The 12,351-nt window shown below is 45.8% G+C and overlaps 1 pseudogene; it reads right to left on the bottom strand.

The window, feature by feature from the left end:
* Nucleotides 1-3,310: 3,310 nt before the first annotated feature.
* The window catches only part of LOC112237260, a 65,616-nt pseudogene continuing 56,575 nt past the window's right edge, over nucleotides 3,311-12,351 (bottom strand).

The raw sequence follows: 12,351 nt of genomic DNA, 5'->3' as shown, positions 1-12,351 counted from the left end.
CTCACATTAAGCATCTCCAATCCAAAATTTAATCTAGAATTGGTTTCCTATTTCGCAACAAAGCATCCTTCACTCATGCTGCCAAACATACCCTCGTAAAACTGACTTTCCTACCGATCCTTGACTTTGGCGATGTCATTTACAAAATAGCCTCCAACACTCTACTCAGAAAATTGGATGCAGTCTATCTGTTTTGTCACCAAAGCCCCATATACTATCCACCACTGCGACCTGTGTGCTCTCGTTGGCTGGCCCTCACTTCATATTAGTCGCCAAACCCACTGGCTCCAGGTCATCTATAAGTCTTTGCTAGGTAAAGCCCCGCCTTATCTCAGCTCACTGGTCACCATAGCAGCAACTATGAGTAGCACGTGCTCCATCAGGTATATTTCACTGGTCATCCCCAAAGCCAATTCCTCGTTTGGCCGCCTTTCATTCCAGTTCTCTGCTGCCAATAACTGTAACGAATTGCAAAAATTACTGAAGCTGGAGACTCATATCTCCCTCACTAACTTTAAGCACCAGCTGTCAGAGCAGCTCACAGATCACTGCACCTGTACATAGTACATCTGTAAATAGCCCACCCAACTACCTCATCCCCATACTGTCATTTCATTTTGTTGCTCCTTTGCACCCCAGTATCTCTAATTGCACCCCAGTATCTCTAATTGCACATTCATCTTCTGCACATCCATCACTCCAGTGTTTAATTGCTAAATTGTAATTATTTTGCCACTATGGCCTATTTATTGCCTTACCTCCCTTATCTTACCTCATTTGCACTGACTGTATATACACTTTTTTTCTGTTGTGTTAATGACTGTATGTTTGTTTATTCCATGTGTAACTCTGTATTGTTGTTTGTGTCGCACTGCTTTGCTTTATCTTGGCCAGGTCTAGCCTACCTGCTTAAATAAAGGTTAAATAAAAAATCAAATAAAAATTAAATCCCTTGATCATCTCATGATGTCACTCCTTTAAAGAAAAAAAGAATCAGTCTGTAAATCGGTCTGTTACTGTTTTTTTTTATAAACTTCGTGCAATACAGTGTTTGAGTTTATCACACATTTAGATAAACCATAATCATTTTGTCTAGATATATCTATTCTCAACTACATAGCATTTATGTGGGCAATATGTATACTATCTGTGTGCAGTTTTGTCACATTATTATTTTTTCTCTCAAATGAAATAAAAAAGAAGAAAATAAAATCCAAAAGAATGTGGAAGCGTCAGGTGGTTTCATTTCCTTTCCCCAGTCTGTAATGTAGCGTGGTGTCCAATAGTGTCCATCCCAGTTCTGCCATCACACAATAAATGAGGTGCAGGAGAGTGTTTACACCTGTATACATTCTCATCAACATAAACAGAAGGGGTCAAAAGGTCAAAGTTCAAGGGTCACGTGGGAAGCACAGTGAGAGTTTTTCTTTGGGGGTGGGGTTCGGATGTTCGTCTCCATGGCGATTCTGTCATGGGTCATGTGACAGAGGAGAAGACATGCCCAAAACAGCTAGGGCAGGGCAGGGCAGGGCAGGGCAGGGCAGGGCAGGGCAGGGCAGGGCAGGGTGGGGCAGGGCAGGGGGGAGAGGCAGCGCACCCCATGAGAACTGGGGGGTAGCCTGAACCATACAGAGGATCAAAAACGCATCACCCTCCCCTCCCCTTCCCAAAATACACACATTGTTTTCATACCAGAGGTCCTAAAGAAAGTATCTATAGAGTTTGCAAATATAGGTATGCGTTAATTACAATGTACATGTTTCATTTCAAAAGTTCTCTATAGCGTATTTTAACCCCCCACCTCTGTCCCCACATTTATTTCATTGTCAATTTCATTTTAATAATGGATGGATAGCATGTCTGTTGTGTCTGTTCTAAAGAATCATTTTGGGTCTCTTGCTTGTAGAAAATAATGAATACATTTTTCTCTTCTTTTCTCCAGGTGACAAGTTTCACCTGTTTTCTCTGTACAAATATATCAGTTTCTCTTCTCAAGACAGAGGTTTCTGTTAATGCCCAGAAAACAAACATCTTCAACACGACTACAGCTACGACTACTGCTAACATTGATTAGAATGGAACTCAGACTAACATAGGCCCATAGAAAACAGACTCAGAATAACACTGAAGTTGCTCAGTTGCCTCAGTCACTCACTTATTGTAGCCTTCAGTTACAATATTGGAAGACAATGTACAGTATTCACACAACTTAACTGTGTGTTAGAACCAAGGGGTAGAAAATCAAAATAGAGGTAAAAATAAATTAACTGAACTCCACCAAAGAACAAGTTGTAATAATAGTAATAATAATACATGATATATTATTTATTATTATTAGATAATAATTAAATCATATAAATCATAATACACACTCATCTTCTCATACGTTGTAGACACTCATGCTTGACACCAATGACACAGTTACACAGCCCACTGATCATACCAGCGTGTCTGTGTTTAAGAAATTCACAGTAAACGTCGTCAGGATCCAAAATCAGAGTGAAAATTATACAAATCAAATCATCATTCAAAAACGATAGCATTGCAAACAGAGCTAGCTCGTAATAACGCTAATAATAATCACAACAACAATTGATGTCAAATAGAATCTTGTTAAATCAGAGTTAGTATTGCACTAAAGAAAGTGGATTGTTTAAAATAGTAGCCCAAGGTTCATCGCGTTGGATCATTAACAAAATAAATCATTTCTAGTGCGTTCAAATAGTAAAATAGTTTTGGTGTGAAAGTTCATTATTGTTGTAATTATTACTTGTTTTCTTTTGTTTCTCAGTGAGATACTGTAGACTAATTATAACAGTGAAAAAGATTCTCTCTCTCCTCTCCATTCCTTTCTGTCAATACCCTTTAATACTCCTTTATCCCAATCCCCTCCTCTATATCTCTCTCTCTTCCTTCCCTGTTCCCTCCCTCCCCCCCCTCCTCTCTACACGGGTGTTGTCTTCCTGTTGAGCGTATTGGAGTTGCTCTCTCTATCTCCCTTTAGCCTGTCCAGCGTTCCCTCCCTCCCCCTCTCTACACGGGTGTTGTCTTCCTGTTGAGCGTATTGGAGTTGCTCTCTCTATCTCCATTTAGCCTGTCCAGCGTTCCCTCCTCTCTCTCCCCCCTCCTCTCTACACGGGTGTTGTCTTCCTGTTGAGCGTATTGGAGTTGCTCTCTCTATCTCCCTTTAGCCTGTCCAGCGTTCCCTCCCCCTCCCCCTCCTCTCTACACGGGTGTTGTCTTCCTGTTGAGCGTATTGGAGTTGCTCTCTCTATCTCCCTTTAGCCTGTCCAGCGTTCCCTCCCTCTCTCCCCCTCCTCTCTACACGGGTGTTGTCTTCCTGTTGAGCGTATTGGAGTTGCTCTCTCTATCTCCCTTTAGCCTGTCCAGCGTTTCCCCCCTCCTCTCTACACGGGTGTTGTCTTCCTGTTGAGCGTATTGGAGTTGCTCTCTCTATCTCCCTTTAGCCTGTCCAGCGTTCCCATCCCTCGTTCTCTCTCCACCGTGGACGAGGAGAAGGGTGGGGGCCCCGAGCCCACCGAGTTGCCCATGGGTGCGTTGGAGTTGGAGGAATTCTGGGACAGCGAAGGGTTGTGGGACTTCAGAGAGGGCAGTGTGCCGCTCATCATCACACCCCCTCCTCCCCCTCCTCCACCGTCCTTGGGGAAGCAGTTGTGGAGCTGGTAGAGGGTGGCGCGGTCCACGGTGCCGTACATGGGGGGCAGGCCAGCCAGCTTGGGGTCGCGGGACAGAGTGTAGAGGGAGATGTCGCCCCCGCCAGGGATGGGAGCGAGAGTGAGGGTTGGGCAGCGTGGCCACAGACATGGGCCCCTGGGATAGCATGGCCGAGGGGGGCAGGCCAAAGTTCTTCCCCCCGCCTCCCCCCACCGGCGAGGGGTCTCGGGAGCGTGAGGGGTCAGTAGAGCGGGATGAGGAGCGGGAGCGACGGCGGAAGCGGTAGCTGGGGAGGCGGAGCATGGCGTGCGTGGTCCCCTTGAAGATGTCAGTGCGCGAGCGGCAGCGAAGCTCCTTGTTCTTTTCGATGTAGATGTTGACGGCCAGAACGCCCACCATCTCAGCCATGATGAAGGACAGGCCTCCGAAGTAGAAGGACCAGCCGTAGCTGTACTGCCACTTCTTGTCCTCGTCCTTCTTAGGGGAGATGTCTCCCAGCGCTGCAGAGATGTACACGATCACACCGATGATGTTGCTCAGACCTGGGGGAGACAGGGGATAGATGAGGATATACAAACACACACACACACAGACACAAATACACAAGGATATATATACACACACAGATGAGGATATATACACACACACACACACAGAGACACACACACACACACACACACACACACACACAGACACAGACACAAATACACAAGGATATATATACACACACAGATGAGGATATATACACACACACACACACAGAAACAAATACACAAGGATATATATACACACACAGATGAGGATATATACACACACACACACACAGACACAAATACACAAGGATATATATACACACACAGATGAGGATATATACACACACACACACACAGAGACACACACACACACACACACACACACACACACAGACACAGACACAAATACACAAGGATATATATACACACACAGATGAGGATATATACACACACACACACACAGAAACAAATACACAAGGATATATATACACACACAGATGAGGATATATACACACACACACACACAGAGACACACACACACACACACACACACACACACACACACACACACACACACACACACACACACACACACACACACACACACACACACACACACACACACACACACACTCTCTCTCTCTCTCTGTCATGTTATCCAGAACAGGAGAGCAGGAGGAGAGACATGACTTTACATCAACAGAACATAAACATATGTATACATACTAAGAGACTTAGATAGACACTTAAAGACACAGAGATCATCACAGACACATACACAGACACACAGACAGGTCTGACAGGAGTTAGTTAGTGCACCTGCAGCCACAAAGAGAATGCCTGCTCCCAGGACGATGTTCCTCTTGTGCTTATAGAAGCGACTGAGACCGATACACACCCCTCCCATCAACAGCAGGATAGCACTGAGGATAGGGAAGATGTTGGAAGCCCTGACCATACCTACAGAGAGAGAGGGACAGAACAGTGACGGGACAGTGACGGGGAGAGCGAGGGGAAGTGAGAGAGAACAAGTGAGAGAGAAGAAGAGAGAGAGGAAGGGAGAGAGAGAAGAAGAGAGAGAGAGGAAGTGGGTGATGAAGAGAGAGGGAGGGGAAGTGAGAGAAAAGAAGAAGAGAGAGAGAAGAAGAAGAGAGAGAGAGGAAGTGGGTGATGAAGAGAGAGGGAGGGGAAGTGAGAGAGAAGAAGAAGAGAGAGAGAAGAAGAGAGAGAGAAGAAGAAGAGAAGAAGAGAGAGAGAAGAAGAGAAGAAGAGAGAGAGAGAAGAAGAAGAGAGAGAGAGGAAGAGAGAGAAATGAAGAAGAGAGAGAGAGGAAGTGGGTGATGAAGAGAGAGGGAGGGGAAGTGAGAGAGAAGAAGAAGAGAGAGAGAGGAAGTGGGTGATGAAGAGAGAGGGAGGAGAAGTGAGAGAGAAGTAGAAAGAAGAAGAGAGAGAAGAAGAGAGTGAGAGAAGAAGAGAGAGAGAGGAAGTGGGTGATGAAGAGAGAGGGAGGGGAAGTGAGAGAGAAGTAGAGAGAAGAAGAGAGAGAAGAAGAGAGAAAAGAAGCGAGAGAGGAAGAGAGAGAGAAGAAGAGAGAGAGGAAGAGAGAGAGAAGAAGAATAGAGAGAGAGGAAGAGAGAGAAAGAAGAAGATGAGAGAGAGAGGAAGTGGGTGATGAAGAGAGAGGGAGGGGTAGTGAGAGAGAAGTAGAGAGAAGAAGAGAGAGAGAAGAAGAGAGAGAAGAGAGAGAGGAAGAGAGAGAGAAGAAGAGAGAGAGGAAGAGAGAGAAGAAGAGAGAGAGGACGAGAGAGAGAAGAAGAGAGAGAGAGGAAGAGAGAGAGAGAGGAAGTGGGTGATGAAGAGAGAGGGAGGGGAAGTGAGAGAGAAGTAGAGAGAAGAAGAGAGAGAAGAAGAGAGAGAGAGGGGAAGTGAGAGCGAAGAAGAGAGAGAAGAAAGAGAGAAGAAGAAGAGAGAGAGAGAAGAAGGAAGTGGGTGATGAAGAGAGAGGGAGGGGAAGTGAGAGAGAAGAAGAGAGAGAGAGGGGAAGTGAGAGAGAAGAAGAGAGAGAGGGGGAAGTGGATGATAAAAAGAGAGAAGAGAGAGAGAGAAGAAGAGAGAGAAGAAGAGAGAGAGGGGAAGTGAAAGAGAAGTAGAGAGAAGAAGAGAGAGAAGAAGAGAGAGGTGAAGTGAGAGAGAAGAAGAGAGAGAAGAAGAGAGAGAAGAAGAGAGAGAGAGGGGAAGTGAGAGAGAAGTAGAGAGAAGAAGAGAGAGAGAGGGGAAGTGAGAGAGAAGTAGAGAGAAGAAGAGAGAGAAGAAGAGAGAGAAGAAGAGAGAGAGGGGAAGTGGGTGATAAAGAGAGAGAAGAGGGGAAAGAGAAAAGGTCAAAGTAGCAGATAGAATCGGAGGGAGAGGATGAGAAATAAACAGCTGTATTCTGCTGTGAGCAAATGAATTACCATGTGGCCAAGCTAGTGAGTGTTTAATTGTATCAGCTCATTCCCAAGAGGCATCAACTCTGATACCCCCCAGGACGGAACACACACACACACACACACACACACACACACACACACACACACACACACACACACACACACACACACACACACACACACACTCCCATCTAGGACATAGGCCAGAGGACAGAAATGCCAAAGTAAATGCCAGCCAAATGCCGAGGCTACATAGTGAACAGTACACAGTCTTCTCCTGCTGCATTGTGGGGCGGGCACACATAGTGCGGCATGGAACACCCACATAGGTGTGGCCTGGAGGAACACCCGTGAACTAGGGCAGCACATTATCCCTCAACTTCATACAAACACTAACATGTTTAATTCAAACACAGCTTATTTTCTCCCGGTCTTCAGGAGTGAGATCTAACTACTCTATGTGGTCTAAGGCTTCTGTAAAAAGTGGTTTACAGTGGTGGATGAGTTACGGCTGTGTATCAGTTATGGGGAACTCCCGTCCTGGGGGTGGCGTCAGTATGTGCAGGGTTTTGTTCCAGTCCTGCCCAACACACCTGATTCAAATGATTTTCATTTTAGACCACAAAAAATAGTCAAAGACTCCAGCCACCCAAATTATAGACTGTTCTCTTGCTACCGCACGGAAAGCGGTACCGGAGCACCAAGTCTAGGTCCAAAAGGCTCCTTATCAGCTTCGACCCCCACGCCATAAGACTGCTGAACAATTCATCAAATACATTGACACCCATTTGTTTTTACACTGCTGCTACTCACTGCTTATTATCTATGCATTGTCACTTCACCCCAACCTACATGTACAAGTCACCTCTAACCTGTACCCCCGCACACTGACTCGGTACCGGTACCCCATTTATATAGCCTCGTTATTGTTATTTTATTGTGTTACTTTTTATCATTTTTTACTTTAGTTTATTTGGTAAATATTTTCTTCACTCTTTCTTGAACTGCATTGTTGGTTAAGGGCTTGTAAGTAAGCATTTCACGGTAAGGCCTGTTGTACTTGGCTCATGTGACTAATAACACCTCCACCTCCACCTCCTCCGGTCCATCAGATGTTGACTTACGTAGAACATACTCAGGCCCATCATGGTCAAAGTCAGCATCCTCAGGGAAGTGGTTGATCTGAGAACACACTCCCCTCTTCACCCCTGAAAGAGAGAGAGAGAGAGAGAGGAGGGGGTGGGGGTGGGTGTTAGAACAGAATACTCTATCTCACACACACACACACACACACACACACACACACACACACACACACACACACACATCAGCACATGCATCAGCTCCACTCCACAGAGATTCATCAGAAAAAGAAACAGCAGTTTATATTAGCATATAAAAAGAGAGCAATAGAGAAAGAGGAAGAGAATAAGGCATGAGAGAAACTGCAGACTGGTTGTGCCTCAGGTTCTGTCCTGTCATTGTTCACCCTTCCCAGGTAGGTCTGAGGACAGAACAGTACGCATCCTCAACACAAAACATCCACACTCTCTGCCCTTAGGAACTGATTCTAGATCAGATGTCCTTGACCCGTTAAGATCATGCAGTATCTCATTAGTATCACACTCACATACATACATGATTTGTCATCAGGTGCTGGGTAGAAAAAGACTAATTTAATGTAGAAAGGGTACCAGCATATATGTATGTATAGTTCTAATAAGAAAGGTTTTATTTAGAGTGAACCACAGCTACCAATATTCACTCAATAGTAATTTCACTGTGGTCCTTTCTGAATAAGAGCATGCAGTAACTGAATGAACACACTAACTCACCCCCACACACACCCCAACACAGAGAGCCATCCATACAGGCAGACAGGCAGACAGATAGCTACCCGCTGGGGTCTTGTGGCTCTATTGCAGACAGACAGATGGACGGACGGACGCACGGTGATGACAGCACACGACTGGTGCTGGCTGATGGATGGATTGTGAGAGAGTTGGAGTGATGGAATGATGAGACACAGACGGAGGAGGGAGAGAAGGACAGATGTGGGGTGAGCTTGTCTCTTTCTCATAGTTCTTTTATTTCCATGGTTGTTGTCTGTAAAGAAAGAGATGGGGGCACAGAGTGTCAGCTAAACCCCCTGACAGACGCCATTTTGGCTCTAAACCAACCATTAGGTGGGAAAACCAGTGTCTAGGGAGCAACTACTCTACAGCTGTACTTACTACTCCTGAAATAGAGACACAGCTGGATAGAGCCAAAATGACCTGAGTTTCACTCACTTCCATTCACTTACCTGGTAACTCTGTAAGAAAAGTACTGGAGGGTGACACTGACCTACATGGGCAGTAGAGGCTGCCTCTAAGTACTACCCCAAAGATCAGTGTTCTCTATTTGAACCAGCACCACAACAGCATTCAATCTAAAGCATCAACACTCATATCACTGCTGTTGAATGGTGGCTTGTCTGATGCCATGCACATAAAACTCTTGCTCTCCATTGGTTTTAGTTGAATATTGAATATTTGCAGCCCACAATGTGATGTTAGGGGCCTTTGACTAAAAGCTAAGGGAGAGACTGTACTGACCTACTAGTATTTTGCCTGGTTAAATAAAGGTACAAATAAATACAAATACAAATCTGGAATCCTCTCAACCTGCCGAATCAGATAATACCCCATCCACTCACTCCTTCAGCCCCTAACACAGCAAGGTGTGACATCCACCCGCGGGCTTAAATCTTTTAGAGCCAATATGTCCTCTGTTTCCGTTGCACCTACAGTTCACTGCATCACTGCACGGCTTCTGAGCACCCATCTTGACTCAATACTCTACGGACATCAAGGATACTTGACCTCTAAGCCATACCAAAGCACTGAAGGCTCCACTGCACCACAGAGAGAAAGAGAGAAGAGAGAGAAAAAGAGGAGAGAGAGAAAGAGAGGAGAGAGAGAGAGCGAGAGAGAGAGAGAGAGCGAGAGAGGGGAAAGAAAGAGAGAGAGAGCGAGAGAGGGGAAAAGAAAGAGAGAGAGAGAGAGAGAGAGCGAGAGAGGGGAAAAGAAAGAGAGAGAGAGCGAGAGAGGGGAAAACAAAGAGAGAGAGAGCGAGAGAGGGGAAAAGAAAGAGAGAGAGAGCGAGAGAGGGGAAAAGAAAGAGAGAGCGAGTGAGAGAAATAGCGGGGAGGGAAGAGAGAGCGTAAAGGGAGAGATAGCAGACAGAGGTATGAGAGAGGCAGAGAGAAGACAGAGGGAGAGAGGGAAGAGAGTGCGTAAAGGGAGAGATAGCAGACAGAGGTATGAGAGAGGCAGAGAGATGACAGAGGGAGAGAGGGAAGAGAGAGCGTAAAGGGAGAGATAGCAGACAGAGGTATGAGAGGCAGAGAGACGACAGAGGGAGAGAGTGAGAAGAGCGAGAAAGAGAGAGCAGAGAGAGAGAGGGAGAGAAAGAGGGCGGAGAGAGTAAAGAGAGAGAGAGAGCAGAGAGGGAGAGGGAGGGAGAGAGGGCAGAGAGAGAGTAGAGAGAGAGCAGAGAGAGAGGCAGAGACAGAGGGAGTTAGTGAGAAGAGCGAGAGAGCAGAGAGAGAGTAAAGAGAGAGAGCAGAGAGAGAGAGCAGAGAGAGGGAGGGAGAGATGGCAGATAGAGAGTAAAGAGAGAGCAGAGAGGGAGAGAGAGTAAAGAGAGAGAGCAGAGAGAGGCAGAGACAGAGGGAGTTAGTGAGAAGAGCGAGAGAGAGCAGAGAGAGAGAGGCATAGTAAGAGGGAGTTAGTGAGAAGAGCGAGAGAGAGCAGAGACAGACAGACAGATAGACAGACAGACAGACAGAGCAATGCTGTGAGGGCTGGGGCTTATCTCTAATTGGCTGCTTTGTTATCAGGAAGCTTAGAGATGAGGATAAATGAGCTTTGCACAATGACCAGGCCAAGGATGGGACTTACCTTGCATGCCTTATAGAGGAGTAGTGATGGGACTACAAACATACGGCAGCTAGCTAACACCATTCATTCAGCTTCAACTACTGTCCTATTCTGTCCTATCCAGTCCTGTCCTGTCTTCAACTACTGTCCTATTCTGTCCTATCCAGTCCTGTCAACCTGTCCTATTCTGTCTTCCCCCTGTCTTCAACTAAATTCTGTCCAGTACGTCTTCAACTAGCAGTTTAATGTCCTATCCATTATAAATGCTGCTGTCCTTGTAAAGCCTGTATGTCAGAGCAGTTTAATGTATTATAAAGTGACTGAGTGAAGATGGCGTGATGGCTACTGTCATTTTCAGAGATCCCGTCAGCTAAATCGCTGGGCTGGTGCAGGGTTGGGCAGCAGGGTCTGCAGTGAGTTTGTAGGGCCAGCTGTAATATACCTGATTCAGCTTAACAAAGACTTGAAGGATCTAGTTGAATCAGGTTTCCAACACATGGTTGGTGAGCACAGTGCTAGTGGGTGATGCGTGTAAGGTAGGTTATATATTAAATACAGTGATGGAAGGAATGGGGTGAGATGAGAGGGGTTCTTTTCAGGTGATTTCAACTTCCTGATCTGCTGACACAATGGAACATGAGGAACACTGTATACTGTACATCTAGACCATCAGCTCCTGTTACCTACTTCACCACTGGGGTCATCCTTAGTTCAGGGATGAAGTGGTATCCTTATGAGAAATTCATTTGAAGGGTAGAAATTACAATCTCCACAAACATCCAGTGTTCATAGATAAAGTGCCTGTACTGTACTAGCTCTCTGCACAGACACAGTTCAGACCTCTTCTCTTTAACTTCATGTGAATCCACTCTAAAGCTGTTGTTCTTATGCCCAACGCATCACCGGGCGCAAACTACCTGCCCTCCAGGACACCTACAGCACCCGAAGTCACAAGGCCAAAAAGATCAGCAAGGACAACAACCACCCGAGCCACTGCCTGTTCACCCCGCTACCATCCAGAAGGTGGGGTCAGTACAGGTGCATCAAAGCTGGGACCAAGAGACTGAAAAACAGCTCCTATCTCAAGGCCATCAGACTGTTAAACAGCCATCACTAGCATAGAGAGGCTGCTGCCTATATACACACTTTATTTCACCAGGTAGGCCAGTTGAGAACAAGTGCTCATTTACAACTGCGACCTGGCCAAGATAAAGCAAAGCAGTGCGACACAAACAACACCGAGTTACACATAAACAAAAGTACAGTCAATAACACAATAGAAAAGTCTATATAGAGTGTGTGCAAATGAAGTACGATTAGGGAGGTAAGGCAATAAATAGGCCACAGTGGCGAAATAATAACAATTTAGCAATTAAACACTGGAGTGATAGATGTGCAGAAGATGAATGTGCAATTAGAGATACTGGGGTGCAAAGGAGCAACAAAATAAATAACAATATGGGGATGAGGTAGTTGGGTGGGCTATTTACAGATGGGCTGTGTACAGGTGCAATGATCAGTAAGCTGCTCTTACAGCTGATGCTTAAAGTTAGTGAGGAGATATAGGTCTCCAGCTTCAGTGATTTTTGCAATTCATTCCAGTCATTGGCAGCAGAGAACTGGAAGGAAAGGCGGCCAAAGGGGGTTGTTGGCTTTGGAGGTGACCAGTGAAATATACCTTCTGGAGCGCGTGGGTGCTGCTATGGGTGGGTGCTGCTATGGTGACCAGTGAGCTGAGATAAGATGGGGCTTTACCTAGCAAAGAATTATAGATGATCTGGAGCCAGTGGG

This window comes from Oncorhynchus tshawytscha, linkage group LG03 (genome assembly GCF_018296145.1).
Source record: "Oncorhynchus tshawytscha isolate Ot180627B linkage group LG03, Otsh_v2.0, whole genome shotgun sequence".
In the NCBI taxonomy this organism is placed as follows: Eukaryota; Metazoa; Chordata; class Actinopteri; order Salmoniformes; family Salmonidae; genus Oncorhynchus; species Oncorhynchus tshawytscha.
The sequence above is the reverse complement of the archived record's forward strand: the minus strand, read 5'-3'. Positions and strand labels throughout refer to the sequence as shown.